Source organism: Dasypus novemcinctus, chromosome 24, assembly GCF_030445035.2.
Source record: "Dasypus novemcinctus isolate mDasNov1 chromosome 24, mDasNov1.1.hap2, whole genome shotgun sequence".
NCBI classification, from domain to species: Eukaryota; Metazoa; Chordata; class Mammalia; order Cingulata; family Dasypodidae; genus Dasypus; species Dasypus novemcinctus.
In genome coordinates this window covers 296,591-322,755 of record NC_080696.1, presented here as the reverse complement: position 1 = coordinate 322,755, position 26,165 = coordinate 296,591, and the positions used below count along the sequence as shown (strand labels likewise).

Genomic DNA, 26,165 nt, shown 5'->3' with positions numbered 1-26,165 from the left:
AAAATAATTCACAATAGTAGAAATTATACTTCATACCTTATGCTTTTGGCCCATCAGCTGCTGTTCACCTGTATTTTCTTTCCCACCGTGGAAATGGAAAAACAATTATAATGCTATTAGCATTTTTTTAAAAATCCAGTTATCATATTTAACCCTTCTTTACATTTCATAGTATCTAATAGACACTTAAAAACAGTTGCTGAATTGGTTTTATTGTATCATAAAAAACATAGAAAACATTACATCTATAGAGGAAGACTGTGGACTAATGAGAAGGTCCTCTTGATCTTGCTCACTTCCTAATATTGTCTGCTGAACTCTCAGTAAAAAATGAGATGCACTGACAGTCTGGGGCACTTCCTCATGAACCTCCTCATCACTTAACCTTCTGACGTTGACACAGAAATCTTCTTCAGTACCCAGAGGCAAACTAGTTATTGTGCTCTTATAAGTCACATAATCAGCTGATCTTCTGCATGGATCAGATGGGTCAGGAAATTATAAAGTTTGGGTGTTTTCTGCATCTTAACCTTTTCAGACTGTATCATTTGATCAACTCCAAAAGGAAAAGTCCAGGGAAAAGCTAAAGAAGAATAAGCTAGTTGATTTATACCTTCTGAGTAGGAAGCTAAGGAATTCAATACCTGGGGAGAACGTGTTTGCTACACTTTCCAGGACTTTAAGGAGACATAACTATGTAGCTTTTACAATTTCTCTGGGACTCTTGGCAAACAGGAATGTTTCTTTCTACCACACTGCACTCTGAATCAAAGGAAAAATGCTTCCATCTCAAGAAGTACAATTGCCATTGGAATTTTTTCTTGTCCAGCATCTAGACCCTTTTCTGGTTGGCTATTGGGTGTATTCCATAAAATACTTGATTTCATGAATTCTGATCAGGGGTTGGCAATTTTAAATATTTGCATGTACATGGCAACAGCTAGAACATCAATAATATTTTCTCTGTTACTTGACAGAGTGTCTGTGTAAGCATATTCTAAAAGGGGTAGAAAGTCAATCACTGTAACATAATGTAAATCCAACACATTCTTGTTCTCACCCACAGCTCACCCCACAAGCTTGTTGCAAAAGAAATCACTGCAAGCCACTAGAAGCACCTTATGTGCCCAAAAGATTTTGTCCAGGACACATATAGTGATATTACTAAAATGTCCATCATTTTGCAGCATATTTAGCTTTCCAAGCATTTCCTGGCTGTGGGAAGAGGAGCTATGAATAAATGTTTTCAAACCCATCTTCTTCCTCTTCTACGGATGCTCTTCAAGATGCAATGAGTCAGAATTGCCCTGTGGCAGTGGTTCAGGGTCCTTAGCCCTACTGCTGTTGCTCCTTCTGCTGGGTTGGGCAGTGACCCAAGGGAGGGCAGGGCATGTGGCTCCCTTCTGGTCCCCCAGGGACAGAGGCCCTATCTCATGACATTGCACAGAGGGTTGTGCAGGGCCTTTGGCTGGGGCATGGTGGCACATCCATGTGGGGCTTGTGCAAAATGGGTGGTGGTGGTGTAGTCCAGCTGGCCATTGGGCTTGAGGGGGAGGAGTGAGTTACCAGCCCAAGCTGGAGGTGGATTTGCTCAGTCACAGGCAGCATGCAGTTAGAGTAGCATGTGGTCCAGGCAGAGCCCAGTGGCAAAGGGGAGGGGGATAAAGGGGAAGGTAGGGAAGGTTGATGAAGGGGAGATGCTGCTGCAAGTTTGGGCCCCCACCCCACCACTCTTCTATTATTTAAATTATAGCCATACTAAACATTGGGTGATGAGTTTTATGTGCATTCCCCTAGTAGCTAGTGATGTTGAACATCATTTCATGTATTTTTGGTGATTTGTATTTCCACTTTGGAGGAATTTTTGTTCAATTATTTTACCCATTTTTAAAATGGGTTTCCTTGTCAATTTGTTGATAAATTGTGTGATCTCTTTATTTAGCATGGAGATAAATTCCTCATCAGGATAGCATTTCACAAGATTTTTTATCGAGTAGGATGCCTTTTTACTTTCTTGACAAAGTCTTTTGAAGAACAGAAGCATTTAATTTTGAGGCAGTTCCATTTGTCTAGTTTTTCCTTTGTTGCTTGTGCTCTTGGTGTAATTCCAAGAAACCATCATTAGTCACAAAATTTGAAGGTGTTTCCCTACATTTTCTTCTAGGAGGTTTATAGTTCTTTTTAAAATATAGTTAGGTCCTTGATCCATTTTGTATTAATGTTTGTATAAGGTATGATATAAGGGTTCTCTTTTTTAGATATGGATATTCAGTTTCCCAGTACCATTTAATGAATAGGCAAGTATGACCTATTTGAGTCTGTTCAACACTCTTGTCAAAAATCACTTGACTATAGATTTGTGGATCTATTTATGTACTCTTGATTTGATTCCATTGGTCAGTCTGTCTTTCTGCAAGTACCATGACATTTCTACCACTGAAAATTAGATAATATGCTTTAAAGTTTGGAAGTGGGAGTCCCTAACTTCATTCTTTTTTTATTTTTAAGATATTTTTTGCTATTTGGGGGCTTTACATTTGTACCTAAATTTGATAATTGGCTTCTCCAATTCTATAAAGAAAGATATTGGAAAATTCATTAGGATTGCATTGAATCTGTAGATCAGTTCAGATCAAATTGACATTTTAATGATATTTAGTCTTTCAAACCATGAGCACAGAATATCCCTTCAGTTAGAGCATCCATGGTTTCTCTTAGCAATGTTTTTTATAGTTTTCTAAATACAGGTCCTTTATGTCCTTGGTTAAATTTATTCCTAAATATTTGATTCTTTAATCAATATTGTAAATCAAAATTTTTTTTCTGGCTTCCTCCTCAGATTACTCATTAATAGTACATAGAAAGCTATTGATTTTTGCATATAGATCTTGTATCCTGCCCCTTTGCTGAAATTGTCTATAAGTTCTAATAGTTTTGATGTGGATTTTTTTGGATTTTCTCATGATAGGATCATACCAACTGCAAATAAATTTTACTTCTTATTTCATATTTGGATTCTATTTACTTCTTTTTCTTGCCTGATTGCTCTAGCAAGGACTTCTAGCCCCATATTGAACAACAGTGGGGAGAATGGGCAATCTTGTGGAAAAGCTTTCAGTCTTTCATCACTGAGTACCATGTTACCCATGGGTTTTTCATATATGCACTTTATCATGTTGAAAAATTTCCTATTTCTAACTTTTGAAATTTTTTATCAAGGAAAGGTGCTCTATTTTGTCAAATGCCTTTTCTGCAACAAATAAGAAGATAATGCATTAATTCTTTTTAAATTTATTTTTTGTCTTTATTTTTTTAACATTACATTAAAAAAATATGAGGTCCCCATATACCCCCACCCCCTTACCCCACTCCTCCCCCCATAACAACAATCTCCTCCATCATCATGAGACATTCATTGCCTATCTCCTCCATCATCATGAGACATTCGTTGCATTTGGTGAATACATCTCTGAGCACCGTGGCACCTCATGGTCAGTGGTCCACATCATAGCCCACACTCTCCCACAGTCCACCCAGTGGGCCATGGGACGACATACAGTGTCCAGTAACTGTCCCTGCAGCACCACCCAGGACAACTCTAAGTCCCAAAAATGCCCCCACATCTCATCTCTTCCACCCACTCCCTACCCCCAGCAGCTACCATGGCCACTTTCTCCACACCAATGCCACAATTGTAGTGTATTACACTGATTGATTTTCTTATGTTGAATCACCTCACATACCTGGTATAAAGCCCTCTTGATCGTGATATATCATATTTTACAGGTGTTTTTGGATTTTGTGAGCAAATTTTTTTTAGGATTTTTGCATCTATTTTCATTAAAGAACATGGGCTGTAATTTTCTTTTTTCATAATACCTTTACCTAGCCTTGGTATTAGGGCCATATTAGCTTCATAGAGTGATTTGGGGAGCATTACTTCCTATTTAATATTTTGGAAGCATTTGAGCAATATTTATATTAGATCATCTTCAAATGATTGGTAGAATTCACCTGTGAAGCCATCTTTTTTTTGGACTTTTCATTTTGGGGATTTTTTTTTAACAAATCAACTTTATTGATTCATATTTATAAAATATCAGTCTATCCAAAATGTACAATCAATGGAATTCTTTTGTGCATTCACCATGCCAATCACTTCCAGAGCATTTTCATTATTTTGATGATAATAATACAAGTAAAATAACAAAAACCAACCAAGTCAATAAAACTCATTACCTCTCAATCTGTCTGTGCTTCCCCCAACATACATAGCTGCAATTGTTTCCTTCTCTCCAGTTTATTTATATTTATATTTTGTAAAAACAGTCTTACATATGCAATGCCACCCATATTCATATTTTACATGAGGTTTCACAATGTTATACAGTCCCGTGTTACATTTTTTAGCTTTCCTTCTAGTAATATAAATGTCCTTAAACCTTCCCTTTCAAACACTGTCATTTTGGGAATAATTTTGAAAACTGTTTCAATTTCTTTTTTTTTGTTTGTTTGTTTGGTTTCTTGAGGTCTTCTATTTTATTTATTTATTTTCATCATCATCAAGGCACATTCATTGCATTTGGTGAATACATTTTGGAGCACTGCTGCACCACATTGTATTGCTGCATTGCTGCACCACATGTAAATTGTTGTTTACACTCTCCCCCAGTCCACCCATTGGGCATAGTAGGACATACAATGTCCAACATCTGTCCCTGCAGTACCACCCAGGACAACTCCAAGTCCTGAAAATGCCCCCACATCATATCTCTTCTTCCCTCTCCCTCCCCTCAGCAGCTACTGTGGCCACTTTCTATTTTTTTTAGATTCATTGTGGCTTGTTCATGTCTTTTAGAAATTTGCCCATTTCTTCAATGTTGTTTGGTTGGTTGGCATACAATTTTTCATATTTATAGTATCCTCTTATAATCTCTTTTATTTCTGCTGGGTCAAGGATAATGTCATGCTTCTCATTTCTGATTTTATTTATTTTTTTATTTGTTAATCTAGCTAAGAGCTTATTGCTTTTGTTATTCTTTTCCAAGAAACAACTTGTGGTTCTGTTGATTTTCTCTATTGTTTTTAATTCTCCATTTCATTTATTTCTGCTTGTTTTTGTTATTTCTTTCCTTGTTTTGGGATTGATTTACTATTCTTTTTCTCATTCCTCCAGGTGTGCAGTTAGTTCTTTTATTTTAGCTTTCTTCTTTTTTTAAGTGAGCATTGAAACCTATAAATTTCTCTCCTACCATTCCCTTTTCAGGAACCCCTAAGTTTTGATATGTTGTGCTCTCATTTTCATTTGTCTTGAAGTATTTACTGATTTCTCTTTCAATTTCTTCTCTAAACTGTTGATTATTTAAGAGTACATTGTTTACTATGCATATATCTGTGAATTTTCCTTTTTAATACCTCATTCATTTCCAACATTTTTCCACTATGATCAGAGAAAGTGCTTTGTATAACTTCAACGTTTTGAAATTTATGGAGATATGACTTATGGCCCAATATATCATCTATTTTTGAGAAAGATCCATGAGTGCTTGAGTAGAGTATATATCCTGTTTTGCAGTGTAATGTTCTATAAATATCTATTAGACCTAGTTCATTTATAATATTAGGCAAGCTTTCAGTTTCCTTTATTATCCCCTTTTCAGATGTTTCATCTAACACTGACTTCCAGTGTTGAAGTCTAAGAATTATTATAAAGGCATTTATTTCCCCCTTCAATTTTGCTAGTGTATGTCTCGTGTATTTTGGGCATCTACTGTAGGTGGATAAACATTTATTATTGCGATTTTTCTTGGTGAATTGTTCCTTTTATTAACATATTGTACCATATTACATCTCTTATAACAATTTTCCAATTAAAATTTATTTTGTCTGACATTAGTATCACTACACCTTCTCTTTTTTATTGATATTAGCATTGAATATCTTATGCCAACCTTTCATATTCAGCCTGATTGTGTCCTGGTATCTAAGATGAGTCTTCTGTAGAAAGCAAGAATGGCTTATTTTAAAAATCAATTCTATCACTCTATTTTTTTTGCCAGGTTATAGAATATGCACAACTTTATTTACATGTTAATGCCAAATCATTACAAAATGGATGCAGCAGTATACAATCTCAGAAAGAGAGTTTCATGTATTCCATATTCCCACAAACATTTGTTTTTGAAAAACTTATATTTGCAAATTTGTCAGATATGAGATAATCATACTGTTTTGCATTTTGTATTACTGAAATGAAACATTAAGAACACTTTCATGTGATTATGTTTATTTTCATTTCATTTTGTTTTGAGGATGATAAAATGTTTATTCAGAACTTACCCATTTTTATTCTGGGTTTTTTATTTTTTCCTTAATAATTGTATTAGTTCTTTATATCTTTTATTTTTAAAATGGGAAGTTCCATGTGCTGTAAATTCAAGCATATTATATGAATGGAATCTTACAGTATGTGATATTTTGGAATAGCATTTTTTTGTTTCAGCATAATTCCATGGAGATTCTTCTAAGTTATTGCATGTATCAATAGTTTGTTCTATTTTATTATTGTGTTGTATTCTATAGAATGGAAGTATATAACACAAGTATACTTTGTTTAACCATTACACTTTTAAAGGACACCTAGGTTGTTTACAGTTTTTGGTTAATACAAATAAAACTACAATCAACATGTTTACAGGTTTTTATGTGAATATATGTTTTAGTTTTTCTGGGATAAATTCCCCAATAGTGTGATTGCTGGGATGTATGATAGCTGCAAATTTAGGTTTTTTAAAAAGAACTTGCCAAACTATTTTCCAGAGCAGCCATCCTATTTGACATTCCCACCACCAATATATGAGTGATCTTATGGGGATGTTCCTTTCTTTTTTTTTTACAGTTTTTAAAAAAGGTTTATTGAAGTATATCACTCATACATAAACATAAATAAACAATAAGTATATAGTAATAGCTATGAACTTATAAAACAAACATATATAACATCATCCAAGACTACCATACCTCACCCTACCAGTCTATCTCTTTTAATTGGGGAGTTCAATCCATTAAAATTCAATCTTACTACTATAAAAACATTACTTATTTTGTACATTTTATCCTTTTGCTTTCTGTTGTAATATCTTATTATTGTCTGTCTTTTAACCTTTTTGGTTTCTCTTACTTATGTTCTTCATTTCCACATTCTTGTCCAAGGCTCTCTTCCTTGTCTTTTCCTTTCAGGTTGTAATGCATTCTTTGATATCTCTTATAGATTTGGTCTCTTGGTAACATACTCTCTAAGTTTTTTATTGTAAAAACTTTAAACTCACCTTCATTTCTGAAGGATAGTTTTCCACATAATGAATTCTTGGCTGGCAGCTTTTTTTTCTTTTTGAACTTTAAACATTTTGTACCTTCTTACCTCCATGGTTTCTGAAGACAGAAAAGCACTTAGCTTTATTAGACTCCTTCATAAGTAATACATTTCTTTTCTCTGCTGCTCTCAAAATCCTCTATGTTTGGCCTTTGACAATCTGAATAGTAGGTGTATCACAGTAGTTTTGTTAGGATTTATGCACTTTGTGGTTCATTGTCCATCCTGAATATTGATATTTTTCCTTCAGTTTCTGATTGGGTACCATATTCCTGAGCCCAACAATTACACAAGATTTGTAATTATCCAGTTTATTTCAGTCTCCTTGTTTGTTCAGATTCCAGTTTGGGTCAGTTATTTGAACTGTCTGACTCTCCAGGACATAAGAAGCATTGTGAGTGTTACTACTGCCTAAAATTCAGCATGATCTTCATCCTTTTCTAGTAAAATTTACTTTCATCTGAGGTTACAATTACATTTGTTAATGGCTGGATATCTGCCCAATTTGTTGTGATGGTTCCAAATATAGATTTTAAAAGATTTTCTACCTTTCTGGTGTCCTCTCTATAGGTAGGCCTCAATCTTTCCAATTATATAGGTCAGTTATTGAAAATTGAATATGGGTATATAGGTAGCACCTTGGTTGTCCTTATTCATCTGATCCTGCAGGTAATCGTCAAAGAGGGAATTGGCCCTGACTTTGCTCTTTCAAGGTAGAGGCACCCTGACAAAAAGTCTCATTCCTCTGGGTGTAAGGTAGGGAGGTAATTTCTGGGGAATCTAATGGTAATTCAGGCTCATTTCTATCCCTCTTATATGGCAGTGTAGATGATACTGGATTTCTGACAATCTCAAGTATCAATGTATTAGAAATGATGGTATCTAAAACATAATTAGAAATAAAACCTCATCAGTACAGATAGAATCAGAGAGGGTTTTTGTAACTTTTATTCAGTCATCCTTACAGCTATTTAATTCCTGCTTTGGTTTAGAGGTAGTTAACTAATTCCTTTCCTGGTTGGTGTGGTGAACCCTTTCCAATTTTTACTTTCAAGTGCTGGGGATACAGGTCCTGACTAACTTGGCAATGTACCATGTCTGAAACAAACTATCTCAAGATTTTTATTTTGGACTAACTCCATAAAATATTGAATATAAGGAATCTCATCACATTTACTTACCTTCTTCAGAATAGATCCAATTGCAGAACAGTATTTTGCTCTAAGGACCCTTGTCCTGGTCATTTCTCTTCATCTTCTAATACACATTGAGGCCAGATTTACTTACAAAAACAGATCATTCTCTTTTTTGTCATTAGTTCATACACAAATTGTTCTTAATGTTTAATAATGCAGCCTACTAGGTTGCTCTACTTTTCCCTTAGAATTCTGGTTATTTCTCCTTTCCATAGTTTGGCTAAACAAGTTCCAAGAAACCTAGACAATCAATGTTAGTAACACCTCCTGTATAAGTAACATCTCCACAAAACCAGGCATGACAAATTTCCATTTACAACTTCAGCCAGAGCTATTGTGTTGCTGAAAAGGACAGTACAACCTCACACACAATACACAGAGAAAAGAACATGTTTCCCTTCATGCCCTGCCTCCCTTAGGGGTCCTAGATACCCAAGGCAAGAAACTCATTCCTATCTCAGAATAAAATACTCTGGCAGCTACAGAGTGAGAGTTCATGAAAATCAAATCCTTGGGGATAATCAAGCAGTGTGCTTATCATGAGGACACTAGTCCATCTTGGTTGTCAACTGAAGGTGACCAGAATGGTCCACAGATCATCACATGGCACAGCAGAATATGAAGACACAGTAGGCTAGAAAGGAAAGGTGGTTTTATCAGAAGGTGGATTGCAGATCTAGTCAATCTCAAATATCCCTCCCTAGTGAGGGATTTTCATACAACTTTTATATAGATTTTGAACAAAGAAATTTAATTATTGAGTTGAGATCTCTGGGAAGAGACTCAGGAGTTTCTCTATTGTTCTGCTATCATTAACATCAAGATAAATATCATGCCTGGTGACTCTAAGACTCATGGTGATAAGGATAAAAGTATGATTGAAGCATTCCATGCTTACATCATGTATTTTTATTTACAAAGAAGAAATGAAAGGTCTGCTTAATTTCAAATAAAGCACATAAGCAGGACTATTTGCTTTCCTACAAAAGCTTTATTTCTATACTAAGGTGCATGGTAGGCTACCCATAGATTTTATTTTACTAATGCTACAGAAATTAGGCTGAAAACACATAGGACTACAGTAGAAAATTATGAAAAGGGAGAAATTGATTACCTAAAATATATGTAACCAAAAAACTAAAGTGTAATTTTTTTTATTTCAGAGGAGTGAATTATAAAAGAAAATGACAAAATATTTATTTGCACGTAAATACCAAACATAAAATGGAAATACATTGTTTGATTTCCCTACAGAAATAATTTATTCTTCTATATGTCATTATGTGTCTGAATAATTTTGTAGTTATAAATATAAAAATTCTTTGAAGTCCGCCTTATTCATAGGAAAATCAGCACTGAAATTTAATCACTTATTTTGGGAGCACCAAATATTTTGAAGTTTGAAGCAATATTGGATTTAACAAGACCTGTACTGGATGGTCTCTCCTTTTCTTGGTAGTAAAATATATACACTCAAGAAATATCAAAATATTTTTCCTTGAATATATTTTTTAACATGAATTTTTCTATTTTTATAATCACATGAATGACTGAGAAAATGGTGGTAGATTACAAGTCCTTTTTAGACCTACAAATTAGTAGCAATCTTCTTGCTATGGATGCTCATCTCTGGTCTACCCCTTTGCCAGGGCTTGAAGGTTGTCTGTGTCCATGCCATGCACCTGGGTTTGTTAGGACTGCCCCAGTCAGTGTGGCTGGGTCCCTGGGAAGGGTGCTGTATTTGGGTAGGTTCTGTCTGCCCATTTTGGCAGAAAGCTGGAAAGGGGGAACAGCTTGCCCCTTTCCTGTGAGTTCACACCTTCTATTCATAACCACATTCCTATTTAATCACTGTGCACCCTACTGCCTGGAAGGGGGTGAGGTGAAGATAATGAAAAGCAGGATCAAAATAAATGCAGTAAAGTTCCCTCCCTAGGGTGTCAAGGCCAAAATACATTTGCATTCTCCCCAGGTTCTTTGCTTTTCCAAATCTCTCTCTCTGTAAGACTGTAGAAATACTTTGAAATGTTTTAGAACTATAAACTTGTCTAAAGAAAGGAGGCTATTACTTAAGACAATAGCCCTCTAATCACTTGATAGCCTTTTCAGGGGTCTGGCTGGGAATTTCAGGGTTGTAAGACTACAGAGGGAAAAGGAAAAAAAGGAATGAAAGGCCACTTTAAAATCTATGTTTGTCTTTTGTCAGTTGCTGGCACCCAAGAATTCTTGGTAAAAAAGTAAAAAAAGTAGTTTAAAATGAATCTTTAAATGCCAATACTCTCTTGCTGGTAAATTAAATGCATAATTTGCAGATGAGAATTTGTTCCATTACTAAGAAAATGCAGAACTTCACATAATTGTTACTAATAAAATTCTTGTAGCTTAATTAATAAAAGTATCCAATTCACCTTAAGGTGAAAACTTAATGAAAACTGTAACTAAAAGTTAAGATCATTTGTAGATTCATTTATATTATAAAACAGTGGAAAAATTATAACTGAAATTATAACGGGGTGAATTTAGCCTGTAACTATTCTAAACTAACCTTTCCTTCATTTATGGTTACTTTAAGCCTTACCTCACCCCTTGCCTTTGCCTATGGTCATTTCATAATAGCTTCTGCCCCTACAGTCCAGAGAAGAGCTGGGACATCCCTGTCTTCTGTCCTGGTATTAGTAACCCTGCTTTCTCTCATGAATCCAAGTGTAAACTAAATTGCTGCCTGGTGGAATTCTTAGCCCTTAGGGTTAAATGAGCCCTGGAGTTTTATTATCTCCAAGGACTGGGGGGAATAAAGGAAGTCTCCTCCCTTAACTGTCAGTGTTCCTAATTCATGATAGAAACCAGTCTGTCTCCCTGAGGCTTCAAATAACCTCAGTAAATATACATAGAATTAATCTTGTTGCTTATCCAAAATTTGGCTAAATTCAAGGTAAAATATAAGGTTCTGAAACAAAAGAAAATGGTGCTAAAGCATTGAGAACATTTTAGTTACAAGCCATTAGTAAAGAAACAAAATTCTTATGCAAAACTGCACAGTCATAGTGCAAATTAAGAAAAATTTCAGGAGTCTATGAAATGTTTTTCATTCACACTGATTTTGTAAAAAATGCAAGTTTTAAGTAACTAAAGTTATGTTTTCATGTCAAACTATTCATGTCTGTCTATTTGTTCAAATTGTTGAGGTTAAATATGCAGTTATGTAAGTAATATATATTTCTGGAACCCAAATTAAGCTAAACAGTATATAAAATAATGCAAATTATCAGTAACATCAATGAGTTGTGTTTCTGTGCCTAACTCTATTTGTGTCTGCCCATTTGCTCAGTGTATGTCTTCATACATCATAATGATAATATCAAATTAACAAGTGAAAATTCCTAAAAGAGCTCTATTCAAATTGTTAAAAATTAAATATGCAGTTATATGTGAATAAATATTCTTGGAGCCCTATTTTAGACTAAGCAGGATGAAAAAGTCTTATAGAAATCTAATTACAGGAACTATTGGGAAAGGACATCCTCCTTCCAAGAGCTTTGAGGGCAGGACTAGGTATGGCAGATTATACCTATCTACTAGGCTGGGAAATTAAAAATCAGTTTGCCCTGTATTTTCCCAGTTTAAGCCTTTTGTCAGCCATAAAATAAAGGTAATTAGTGGCTCTGTTGACAAATTTCAGTAAATAAAGAAAAGTCTATAAAAACTATGGAGAGATCTTTCCTGGATTATGATTAACAAATTAAGTAATTGTGCAATGTATTTTATTTTATTTTTTTCCCAAGTTACTCCAAGAGTTTTATTCAGACTATTGTTTTTCTGTTTCTTTTTTATTTTTTTTATTTTTTGTCTTTATTTATTATTTATTATTACATAAAAAAAATATGAGGTCCCCATATACCTCTCACCCCCTCCCCCACTCCTCCCCCATGCTTTTAAAAATTATTCATTTTCATAACTTAAAGAAAAGATGTTTTCAGTTTCCTTTTAAAAAAAAGAACATTCTTGCATAAACTATAATGGTTTCAATTTTATTTAGCTTGGGTGTAATCTCCCTTAGTTTATAAAACACCCATTAAATAAACTAACATTTTATGTATAAAAATCTTTAGAGTAATAAAATTTGTAAGTTCACATTAATGAAATTACACTAAAGAAGAAAGATTGTAGATATGCTCTCTTAAATAAAGTAAATTTCTTTAGTTAGTAATTGTAATTTAATATGTTTATTTAAACATAAGGTAACTAGTCAGTATGGTTGTAGTCAATTATAAAGAGTTTGTAAGACATCTTCCAAACTGAAATTGTTTAAATAGTTCTAGTTCTAGAAGTCATTGTTAACTAAAAACTTGGATTGGCTTTGGTGGCAAAGAATAACTTTGTGATAATAAAACCTGTCTGAAGGCCACCTCAAGGTACATATTTAAACAAATAATAATAAAAAATTATCTTGATTCTATTGGAAATCTTCTGTTTTCATTCTCACAATGAAAAATAGTTTTTTCCCTCTATTACTAAAGTAAAATACTTACTATTATCTTAATGGTAAAATTGTATAAGTGAACAGTCATTTGATATATGATGTGTTGCATTAAATTATTTAAAATATATATAAAAACAAGGAATAAACTTTAACATTGTCAAATTCTTTTGTGCATTTAAACCAGACCTTGAATACATTACAAGTTGCCTTTCCATGTGTGCTATTGGTTAAGCTGGTCACTGACCCCTCAATTAGAAATATTTGTTATATAAGCCTCTGGTTCTGCTCCTGAAGTTGATGGAAACTACATTGCAGTTTCAAGCTCCTGCAGCAGCCAATGATGACTCGGTACAGCCAAGTGTACAGTGGATATTGCCTCCAAACTGTCACAGTTCCATAGTGCCAGAGAGAACTATGCACCAGGCTGGTAGAATACTAGAAACTCTCTAGAAATCAATGATGCTGTGACTTGCTCACTGTGTGAAGAACATGCTAAGTGGAGCCATGATACCAGGATACTGTAAGTAAAACTTAAACACATTTGGCATTATGGCCTGCTCTCATGGAAAGATAACATGTAAAGTATTACAAACCTGAAATTTAAAACTATTAATTGCACCTCAGAATCCGTATGTGTTAAGTAATACATTAATTAATATTAAAGTGCTGTACTTTTATCCTGTACTAAATATATGCTAACTAATAATTATGTTATCTTTTCTATTCTGGATCAGGTACAAAAGTATATTAGACATGTTAAATTCCTGGTAACTTTATTTTCTAAATAATTAATAAACATGTCTATAAAATAAGGCAACGGTCTTAGCCAGGCTCAACCAACTTACTATTCTAGTGTACTCTTGTGTAGCAAAAATGAGGCTAGCTTGCTAATAATGGGTCACCTATTAAACAGTCAAAATTATCAGAAATTGTACAATTAAAACTGAAATGTAAAAAAAAACAACTTTATTCTGTAGTTCTGATCCACTCCCACAGCTAAAAACTAAGAAAATTTCCATCTTAGTGCACTAATCCTGAATGAAACCAACTGTCCAACAGGTGTCAGTTCACCAGGAGCATCTAACAGAACATGAGTACCAATTATTAAACAGCCTGAAATCCATCTTCAAAAGAAAGCTAAGGCAGCACTGTGCCTAGGAGTTCCCTCCTGACAGCCTCTGTATTACTCAAATGTGGCCAGTCTCAAAGCCAAACTCAGCATGTAAATGCACTGCCTTCCACCCACCATGGGACATGACACCCGGGGATGAGCCTCCCTGGCACCGAGGGATCACTACCAAGTACCAGCTGATGACGTAATCAGCAAATGACCTTCAGTTAAAGGTTCAATGCAGACCAGCAGAATATCCCTGTCTACATATAATAACAGGAGTTAAAAATGCTGTTTGACCTAAATTAAGGGGGAAATGGAAAGGACAAATGAGTTTATATGGCTATGAGTCTCTAAAAAAGAGTCTGGAGGTTGTCAGAAGGATTGCCCTTATGCACACCTGAGCAGAGTCTCAGAGACAGATAAAGTAGATACAACCCCAGGTATTGGTCCTTTTGAGGGCTAAAGAGACCCACAGGTTCTATGGTCATGGCAGATGGGGTTCACTGCCATGTCAGTTGGCCCTTCTTTGGAGCTGGTGTTTCTGCATGATGAAACTGGACTCAGATGGGATCTCTTTTCAGAAGCCTTTCATGCTACTTTACTGGAATTGTAGTTGGTGCTTGGGCTTAAGATATATCTAGGGGATTTGAATCTCTAGACTGACAATATGATAGTCAGGTCCTGACCTCAACAGAATACAGCTCCTACACTCTGATTTATTGGACTTACTCCACTCAGCTAACATGGAGTTGAAGAATGTCAACCACCACACCATGGAGCCTAGAGTGCCTACAACTGAAAGCAGGAGGATTGCATCCAATATCCATGTGGAATCTAGACCCCCTCTTGACATAGATGTGGAATGGACACAACCAAGCCAAAGTCCACAGGAAGGAGGAATACAGTAAGGATCAGAGTGGACTTAATGATATTCTATTCATGAACTATTGTGATTAATAATCAAGAAAATATGGCATTGATGTGGAAAAGTGACCATGGTGGCTGCTGGGTGTGGGGAAGGGGAAGAAGAGAAGAGATGTGGAGGCATTCTCGGGACTTGGAGTTGTCCTGGGTGGTGCCCCAGGGACAATTGCTGGATGTTGTATGTCCTCCCATGGCCCACTGGATGGAACATGGGAAAGTGTGGGCTATGGTGTGGAACACAGGACATGGTGTGCAGCGATGCCCAGAGATGTACTCACCAGGTGCAATGGATGTGCCATGATGATGGGGGAGAGTGTTGTTGGGGGGGGGAGTGGCGGGGTGGGGGTGGTGGGGGCAAATGGGGACCTCATATATTTTTAATGTAATGTCTTTTAAAAAAATGAATAAATTGAGTAGAATTTGGGAAAAAATAAAAAATTAAAAAAATAAAAGTTATAACAAAGGCAAAAAAAAAAAAAAAAAAAAAGCTGGTTAGAAACCCAATTCCAAATAACCACTGGAAAGAATTCACTTTCCTGTTTCATTGTAATATAAACCTGCACTTACAAGGCATTCTTAAGCAACTATGAACATAGGTAAAATAAATAGGAAACTTCTGGAATATATAGGTACCACAACAAAAGTCAAACATACTGATTTCTCAAAAAGTAAATAGTATAAGGATCTTAGGACCTCTTCTACAGTGTAATTCACACTCAACCATACAGCGAGTCTGTTTCATGCAATTTAAAACCTCTGCTGAAAAGGAATAGAAATGGTGAAAGCATCTCATAGTGTTTGTAACTAACAGTGCTAATAGATGGGTATGACAATGGTTAAAGGGGAAAGTTTAAGGACATGTATATTACTAGAAGGAAAGCTAAAAAATGTAACACAGGAATGCATAACAGTAAAATCTCATGTAAAATATTAATATGGGTAATATTGCATATATAAGACTCTTTTTACATAATATAAATACAAATAAACTAGAGAGACAGAAACAGATAGCAGCTATGTATGGCAGGGGAAGTATAGAGAGATTGAAAGTAAGTTTTTTTGGTCTGCTTTTTTTAAATTGGAATAATGAAAATGCTATAATAATGATTGAAGTGATGAATGCAGTCACTAATCGTACACTCTGGATGGATTGTATGCTTTATAATTATGTGCAAATAAAAATTATCTGTGTTAAAAAATAAAACCCACATCTCATGAGAGACAAAAAAAAAGAAAGCTAAGTATCTATTGCAATTTCTCTCTAAAAATACCTTAGAGAAAAAAAAAAAATATATATATATATATACTGTTCCCGCCAGCTTTTAAAAAGGAGTGCCATATTTATAAGCACCTAACCTTTTCTACCTCTGTAATCCAATGTCCTCTTTTAAAAACAGATATTCCAAAATTTTAATTAATTTTGTTTCTTTCAGAATGAACATCTTATTAACCATATGAAAACTTCATCCAGCTTTATACAGAATGCCAGATCCAACTTCCTCCAGTCAAAATAAGAGTTTACATCTTGTTAGGCAATGACTACAGCCCATGGCCAGCAGGAAACTGTTACAGAAAAGAAATCATCTCCATTCAGCACCCCTTTAAGATTAAAAGTGTAAATTCTTTAAGGGTAAAACAAAATTAATAGATGGATCTGGAGCCTAACTTGAAATCCACGTGAGCACCAGTGGCCCCAGCATGACTGCAGGGGGGCCCCTGCACCAGGATTCTGCTGTCTAGAATGAAAACTTCTAAACTTCTAAAAATAAGGTCCGGATGCTACACTAAAAATTGATAAGTAAAATAATTAATCGAAACAACAAACAGCCATCCACCTCATAGCTCCAACAGTAATTATGCCAAAGCTTTGTGGGCTATGGGTGGGAGGCTCTTTTTCTCTTCAGAGATAACCTTAACCTAAGCTGTCTGTCCTGACTTGTGGGGGTTGGATGGTAAGAGGCTGCAGCCTGCCCTTGGTAACCATGACAATGACTCCAGTCCCAGGAAACAGTTTATCAATGCAAGCCAAATGTGCTAAAAGCTTATCTAGAATGTGTGAAGTCCATGCTAAAAGCTTGCCTAGGATGTGGAAGATATATATGCTAATTCAAACCTATTGAGCACTGAAACAAAGAATGATTTAGCCCTTCCTCTATATAAAAGGAGCTCAAAATTCTTGTTCAGGCCTCAGGTTTGAAACAAGACGCTCCTCAGTCCACCTGGCCATCAATAAACCATTTTTCCTTCTCAAAATCATTCCTGAGTCCTGGCCTTTCTATATGCAAATAATTGAACCTCTCTCAAATTCTACAACATCATGAACCAGGCAGGAAGATGGATTTTGAGACTATTGATAGTGAATGACACAAGGCATGACTTTATTAGACTATCTTGAGTAACATCTGAGTTAATTGAGGTATGTCTTTTGAATTATAGGACTGATGCAGTTATCAACTGCATAAAAAGAGGATTCACCATCAAAACGGTATTTTTCCTAGAGAGAAAGAAGCTCTGAACTACAGAATTTGGTGAAAGCAGCCTCATTAAAACTTAGTTTACTTACCTTCTTAGTTCTTTTTTGTTCTGATAAGGTAAGGAGAGAACTTTCACCAAATATGAGAATTCTAATTTATTTTAGAAATAATTTTCTTTTTATTCAGAAGATATTATTTAATTTGACTGTAGGCAGTTGGGCAAAGACCATCTGAGATTAGGGGAAGTTATTGTGGAGATACAGTATCTCTGGACCTATTTATTAGTTTTCAAAGGGAAATTCACCTAAAATTAATATTCAGAGAAGAATTTTATGCAGTTAGACCAGTAGGAGATACAAATGAACAAACAGATAAATGTATAATGAGAAATTATATGAGTGACCTGAAAGAATAGTAGAATTTTAATAGAGGCTATAGGAAAGGAAAAGTCTATCTTAGGCTGGAGTTCAGTGAAAAGATCCCTGAAGACATGACAAAATAGAGACCAAAAGAACATATTCTTATATGGGGCGATGTTTGACGGGGTTGCCGTGGATGTGAAGAATGATTATGGTGGTCAGTGCTGAAATAATAGCTTTCCTTAAACGTATTTGTACATTTCTGAGCAGTGATTTCTATTTTAATCCTTGGATACCTGGAGAAACTCTAAATGAAATGTATCCAATTGGAAGGGAAATATTTTGTTAAAGTAACATACCTTGATTATATTTATCTTGATTGACATCTAAGTTAACCAGAGAGTAATCTCTATAGGAGGATAGATTTTTTTAGATTTCTGGGTTTGTGTGGGTAATGTCTTGAGTTATATTTGATTTTCTCTGCCTCTGCCTTTGAAAATAGAGATCTTCATTGTCATTTTAGGGCTGAGAGTGCAATAAATTGAAGCAATTTAATAAATATGGGAGAATGTCATGACAGTTACAGAAATGGGAGAGAAAAGGGTGGGGTATATGGAAACCTCTAATATTTTTTAATATAACATTTTTTGTGATCTACATATTTTCAAAAAATACAATTAAAATTAATTTAAAAAGGTGTTATAATATGGATTGAGGAGTACAATACAGAGCACAAAAGGAAGAAATAACTAGAATAGTTTGAATACATTCAGGGGACTGAGAGGTCAGAGAAGTCTAGGGAAAAGAAAGTTCTCAAAAGGTTTAATTCTTTAATTCTAAATTACAGAATGAGGCATACAGACTGGATTTATACATAAGGAGTTCATTAGAGATGATAGCATGTTTTTAAAGAGGAAGACAGTGATGTCATTAAGTCATCATTTTAGGCTGTGTGATGACTTGATAAAATGCTCATGCATTGTGATTGATTGTGAGAGGAGTAAGATATCAGGCATGAGAGGAAATAGGCCTAGTTTACATTTTCATTCTAATAGAAGAGAAATGATGTTAAATGATGAGATGATTATGATAAGGGACATGTTGCTGGTAAAGATTTCAAAGAAACAGGAAAGGTAGCAATTCAGTTGGAGACATTCAATCAGGTGATATGGCACTTCATGAAAGAAGGATTAACTAATGGGTATGAATGCAGGAATATTATGGTGTTAAATTGAGGTGATTTCTCACATTACATCATTCAATTGGTTATTAGGAGGTAATGTGAAATGTGAGTGTGATTTTCAAAACTATGGGATGTGATGTGATTATGGCATGCAGAAAATTGACTCAATTTTCAAGCTGTAGTGTGTTTCCCTGGTATATTTGAAAGCACTAGGAGTACTGATTCTTCATTGAGACCTAAAGCAAGAGCTTAGAAATGTACTGTGTCAGATGAGTAAAAACAAGACAGATAATTAAAGTCACCTCCTATGAGGGTAAGAGTGGTAAATAATAAGGTATTTACTGACACATGGTAAATAAAGAAACATCAGGAATGTCATTCTCAGGAAAAATATGCTGAATAATTGGTAATTGGATTGATTGGTAATAAACATTATGTGAGTTAGAATCTGATGTTTTGGAAGTGGGTCCAATGCAATGGAGTTTTCCTTGTGACAGGAAAATCTGGGCATGGGGTGTAAATATGGTAACAGACTATATAAAGAGAATACTTTGAAAACATAGTGAGGATCTGATTATTGATATGAGTTGTAACATTCCAGGTAATACCTAAGAGTAGCAAGTAACCCTCATTTTATTTGAGATTGGGATACAGGAAGAAAAATTTCAAACTTTACCTATCTTTTTCTGGCCATGTGAGTTTGTCATATTTTTCTTTCTGAACCTCTCTTTAGGAAATCTGTTAAATTGGTAAATTAATATTTATCAGCAGGGTTAGTTGTGAGGACTTAATTAAAAATACTTGTCATTCTCCTAATATAGCCTGTGCATAAATTCAAAATTGTTTCCAATTGTACCTAGTCTCTGGAAATCCAAATAAGTAATATAGGCCCTAAAGTCTTTGAATGTTCAGAAAGGATGTAAGACTGAATGTGTATTCAAAGTTGCATCCAGATGGAATGGGGGAGAGTATGGGCCATGATGTGGACCATTGACCATGAGGTGCAGAGATGCCCAGAGATGTACTTACCAAATGCAATGGATGTGTCATGATGATGGGAATGAATGTTGCGGTGGGGGGGGGGGGGGGAGTGGTGGGGTGGGGGTGGTGGGGTTGAATGGGACCTCATTTTTTTTAATGTAATATTTTTACAAAATCAATTAAAAAAAAAAGTTGCATCCAGAAGAAATGTGGAGGATATGCTAAATTCAAGCTTGCTTGGAATGTGGGGAATATGTGTTAAATCAAACTTACCTGGAGGAAATAACCTATCTAATACTCAGATAAAACACTTGAAGAAATTAACAAAAAGTCTTTTTGCATACAAACACCATTTGTCTCCCTACTCTTATATCCTCTGTATAAAAGGGACCAAAAAATTCTATTTGGGGCTTGGTATTTATTAGGACAAGAGTTCACCGAGTCCATCCAGTCAAAATAAATCAACTTCCTTCTAGAGTTCTCGTGTTCTGGCCTTCAATACCACATACACCTGACTTCTCTACAACACTCCAAGCATATTGAATACAACCATTTTCTTTCTGGACTTCAGGTACAAATAGCTAAGTTAATCCTAGCTCTCATCAATTGTCCATGAAATGGATGTAATTGTTAATGATAGTTTAGAGGAGAATTTACAGTATACACATTTTCTCAAACACAAATAATGAAATATAGAGATGTTGTAGCTGATGATGATTAATATAGAACAAGATTTCACTGACCACTTCAAAGTGTTCAAATGTATTTTCTCCAAAATTCCTTCGTTCTGCATTGTCTAAGCCTCCTAATCCTATGAGGATTGTGGGACATGACTAAGAAACTATGACCTATATATTTCTACTATGTATTGATGCAGGGGACTTTCATGACTAGATTTGCTTGATGGGAGTCATTGATTACCCCCAATTGATGAAGACTTTGAATTGATCAATCCCATAATAAAATACATTCTTAATTTTTTTAGTTGATTTTTAAATTTTTTCTTTATTCTCTTTTAAATGTTACATTCAAAAAATATGAGGTCTCCATATACCCTGAAACCCCCCTACCCCACTCCTCCCACATCAACAACCTCTTCCATCATTGTGGCACATTCACTACACCTGGTGAATACATTTTGGAGCACTGCTGCACCACATGAACAGTGGTCTACATTGTAGTCTACATTTTCCCCTATTCCACCCAGTGGGCTATGGCAAGACACACAATGTCCAGCATCTGTCCCAGCAGCACCACCCAGAACAACTCCAAATCCTGAAAATGCACCCACATCATATATCTTCTTCCCTCTCCCTACCATCAGCAGCTACCATGGCCACTTTCTCCACATCAATATTACAAATTCTTCACTTACTAATCACAATAGTTCTTCAGCAGAACACCAGTAAGTCCACTCTAATCTATACTCTATTCCTCCATCCTGTGGACCCTGGGATGGTTAAGACCAGTCCCCCTCTACATCAAGAGGGGGCTTAGATTCCACATGGGTGATGGATGCAATTCTCCTGCTTGTATTTGTAGGCACTCTTGGCTCCCTGGTGTGGTGGTTGATCTTCTTCACCTCCCTGTTAGCTGGCCAGGGTAAGTCCAATAAACCAGAGTGTAGGAGTTGCAAATCTGCTGAAGCTCAGGACCTGGCTGTCAAATGAACAGTCCAGATATTCAGGTCTCCTGAGTATACACCAACCCCAGCACCAAACACAGGTCTGGTAAAAGTAACAGAAGAGGCATGTATAGAAAAGACATATCTGAGTCCAACTCCATCACACTCAGGAACACAAACTCCAAAGTAGGGCAAACTGATATGAACCTGAACTCCAGAGCCATCCATTAAGACCATAGAACCTGTGGGTCTCCATAGCACTCAGGAGAATCAGTACCTTGGTTTCTGTCTACTTTGGCTGTCTCTGGTACCCTGCTGAGGCATGCATAAACATTACTCCTCTCATGACCATTTGATTCTTTTTTGGAGACTCATAGCCATATAAACTCTTTTGTCCTTTAAATTTCCCCCTTTTATCCAAGGTTAAAAAGCAGTTTTAACACCTAATATTACATATAGGTTGAAATATTATGCTGGTCTGAGTTGACCCTTTTATTCATGGTCTTTTTCTAGTAATATCATCAGTTGGTGCTTGGTAGTAATCCTCTGGTGCCAGGGAGGCTCATCCCCAGGAGTCATGTCCCATGCTGGGGTGAAGGGAATGCATTTACATGCTGAGTTTGGCTTAGAGAGTGGCCACATTTGAGCATCATGGAGACGTTCAGGAGGTAACTCTTAGGCACCCTGAAGCTCTAGGCCAAGTTGAAATTTTAAGCACAGGCTCACAAGCATAGTCACCACCATCAAGGGCCCACAATTTGACCATTCTCTTCACTTTTCTCTGTCCTTGCACCCAAGAACCTGCCACCACAGTGCTGGGGAAGATGACAGATATCCCCATGCTGGGAACCCAGCCCCTACAGCCATTATGTGAAACTCCACCCACTATATGAACATGAACATCTATATGTATATACATACACCCAACAGGCATGCCCTGGTGAACTTCCACCCAAAAATCCCCCATCAATGACACCCCACACCAGTGCTCCTCCCCTGTCATAGTACAACCAGTCTGTGATCCAAAACTTCTTAAAAAATGAAGCCTAATACACTGCCAAATTCAACCAATAAGAAAATGAAATAGTAATGATAGGTTTAAAAATTAAAATGCATAATAATTTGAAAACACTAAAATAAAGAAAAAGTAAATTGAAGTATTGGTGTGGGCTATGGGTGGGAGGCTCTTTGTCTCTTCAGAGATAACCTAAACTATCTGTGACTTGTGGGTGTGGGATGATAAAAGGCTGCAGTCCCATGGCAAGGACTCCAGGCCCAGGAAACTGTTTAACAATGCAAGGCCTATAAACTTTAAGTATTCAGGGGAAATGCAAACCAAATATGCTAAAAGCTTACCTAGAATGCCTGAGGTCCATGCTAAAAGCTTACCTAAGATGTGGAAGATATATATGCTAATTCAAGCCTATTGAGAACTGAAACAAAAGGACCATTTGGTCTTTCCTCTCCATATAAAAGGGACTCAAAAATCTTGTTCCGGGCTGGGGATTGAAACAGAAATCTCCTGAGTCCGGTCAGCCATCAATAAACCATTTTCCTTCTCAAAATCATTCCTGAGTCCTGGCCTCTCTATATGCAAATAATTGAACCTCTCTCAAATTCTACATTTTTGGTGACTCTGGTTGGACAGCAAATGAAGGTCAGAGATGGTAGCATTTTGCTGCCCCTTCCAAATCCGTGAGGAAGCCGGGAGGACTCGGGTGAACCCCAAATCTGGGCACCTCTGGATTAAATTTAATCCAGAAAAGATGTGGGCTCCACCAGAATCTTCCCAACAAAAATCTAGGGCAATGGAAGGTCTGGAGAGAAAGATTCTGGGAATGAAAAAGAACTCCGAACATGGAAGAAGGTAAGACTCCCTGGGTGAGCAGAGTCTGGAAAGCCCTAGCTTTAATTGCTAGGAAGGGGAGGCTGATCACCTCCTGAGAGAACACTAATAGCCCCAGAAAATTGGGGGGAAGCTATTCTCTCTAGGCCTGGGAAAAGGAGAAAAACCAGGGAAAAGACCTGGTGTTTTAGGTTTGTCTAACCACATGTTAAAAGCTGGTACTGGTCTCACATCCACTGAAGGAGTGGAGTCTTGATTTTAATAAGAAGGGCTATTTATAGGTTCGAGTCCTAATTTCCTGGAGAAAAACTGGGAAAAAGCCCTGGTGTTTTGGGTTTGTCTAACTGCATGTTAGAATCTGTTACTAGTCTTATATTCACTAAAGGAGTGGAGGCTTGATTTAAATAGAAAGGGCTGTTTATAGGTTTGAGTCCTAACATCATGGAAATTGGTCTGGATTAAAAAAAAAAAAAAACTTGGTTACAGGAAAATGGATTGGCCTTTCTAGTGTAGCTTGGTCTGGGTGTAAAGTTAAACAGTGGAAAAAGTCTAGCTGAAATCTTTTGTTATGGTGCTAAATTGTGAATGAATTTGCTTTATACCAAATGTTAAGTGTTCTAAGGTTTGTGATGGCTGTGGGGGTAGCCATGATGAAAATGTATATATAGAACTTTTGGGTCAGATTAGTGACCTTTGTGCTTCTGTCTATGTCAGCTCAATGCTAGTGTTAGAGTTGTGTGGTTATGTAAAGTAGAATTCAGTTGAACTGGAGCCCTCCCTTGCCATTGGCAAGGGGGTGAAATGATTATGGGGCAAAACTGAGGAGTCTGGATGTTTTCTGGGTCTAGATGTTTGTCCATGCTCTGCTGTCTTGTCTCTGGCCTGCCCCTTTGCTGGGGCTTGGAGGCCATCTATGTCCGCACCATGCACCCAAGTTTGTTGGGGCTGCCCCAGTCAGGATGGCTGGGTCCCTGGGAGAGTTGCCAAATTTGGATAGGTTCTGTCTGCCCACTTTGGCCGAAAGCTGGAAAGGGGGGAGCGGCTTGCCCCTTTCCAGTGACTCCATACCTTCTATTCATAAGCTTCATTCCTATTTGATTGTTGTGCACCTGACTGCCTGGAAGGGGGGACAGTGAAGGGGATGAAAAGCAGAATCAGAATAAATGCAGTAAAGTTCCCTCCCTAGGGTGTCAAAGCCAAAATACATTTGCATTCTGCCCAGGTTCTTAGAAGGTATTGTAGTAACTTTAAGTAAGAGAATGTGTTCTGTGAAGGTAAAATTTGTCTTAAAAGTATAAATAATTCTAAAAGTTTAACAAAAGCATTGTTTAAATTAAAGTATTTAAATGGCTGATTGCAGAAAGTCATTATTAAACAAAACCTGAATTGATAATAATAATAAAAGTTAATTTTTAACAAGAAAAGTTTTCTTCAGCAGCCAGCCTCCCCTGCCAACTTGCTTCCAAAAAAACTGTTTCTGGTATTGCATGCTACTAAGTATTTAAAGTGAAGAAAAGTTCATTATTTTAACAAGCTTGTTTAGTATTAATGGCAATTATATATTGTAAGAAGTTTGCCTGGTAACTTAGTATGTGGGATATATAGAATGTATTTTTATTGTTAAGGAAACAGAAGATGATTTTGTCCTAAGATAAAATGATTGATTATTGGAAAGAGTAGAGTGTGGGACAAAACCTGAATGAATACTGAAAGTGTAGGTTTGTGGAAAGAAAATTTTTATGATTAAAATTGAGTAAGCCTTGTGGAGCTGGCCCATGTGCAGTGCTGATGTGCACAAGGAGTGCCGTGACACACAGGGGTGCCCCCACATAGGGGAGCCCCATGCGCAAGGAGTACACCCGTAAGGAGAGCCACCCAGTGTGAAGGAAAGTGCAGCCTGCTGAGGAATGGCGCCACCCACACTTCCCGTGCTGCTGACGACAACAGAAGTGGGACAAAGAAACAAGATGCAGCAAAAAGACACAGAAAACAGACAACCGGGGGAGGGGAGAGGAATTAAATAAATAAAAATAAATCTTAAAAAATAAATAAATAAAAATAAAATTGAGTAAGATCAATATACAAAGAAAATCTGTTATCAAAATAGCTTCTGTGCTTTAACCTCATCATTTCCTCAGTGTTTGAAGAAGAAAGGGTCTTATCTCTTTTAAAAGAACATGTTCTAGAAATTAAATCCTGAAAAGTAGCTTTTTATTTCAAACTAACTGCAAGAGATTTATTCTTTTACCTTAAAAGAAAAATTAAAGTAATAGTTAAGTTCATTTAATATGTTATAAGTTGAATAAAAGGTGTTTGAAGGTATTATAAAGTTAGCACATTTTAAAAAACTTTATAAAAACTGTAAGAGTTAAAATCATTTATAAATGCATTTATATTATAAAACAGTGGAAAGATAATAATTGAAATGATAGCTGGGTGAATTTAGCCTGAAATTATTATTTAAGTGTAAATTCTAAACTAACCTTTCCTTTGTTTATGGTTACTTCAAGCCTAACCTCACCCCTTGCCTTTGCCTATTGGTTATTTCACAATAGCTTCTGTCCCTATAGGCCAGAGAAGAGCTGGGACATCACTGTGTCCTGTCCTGGTAT

At 36.1% G+C, this 26,165-nt stretch overlaps 1 pseudogene; it reads right to left on the bottom strand.

The window, feature by feature from the left end:
* Positions 1-210: 210 nt before the first annotated feature.
* Positions 211-1,256, bottom strand: LOC131275865 (zinc finger and BTB domain-containing protein 44-like; annotated as a pseudogene).
* Between the last annotated feature and the right edge of the window lie 24,909 nt (positions 1,257-26,165).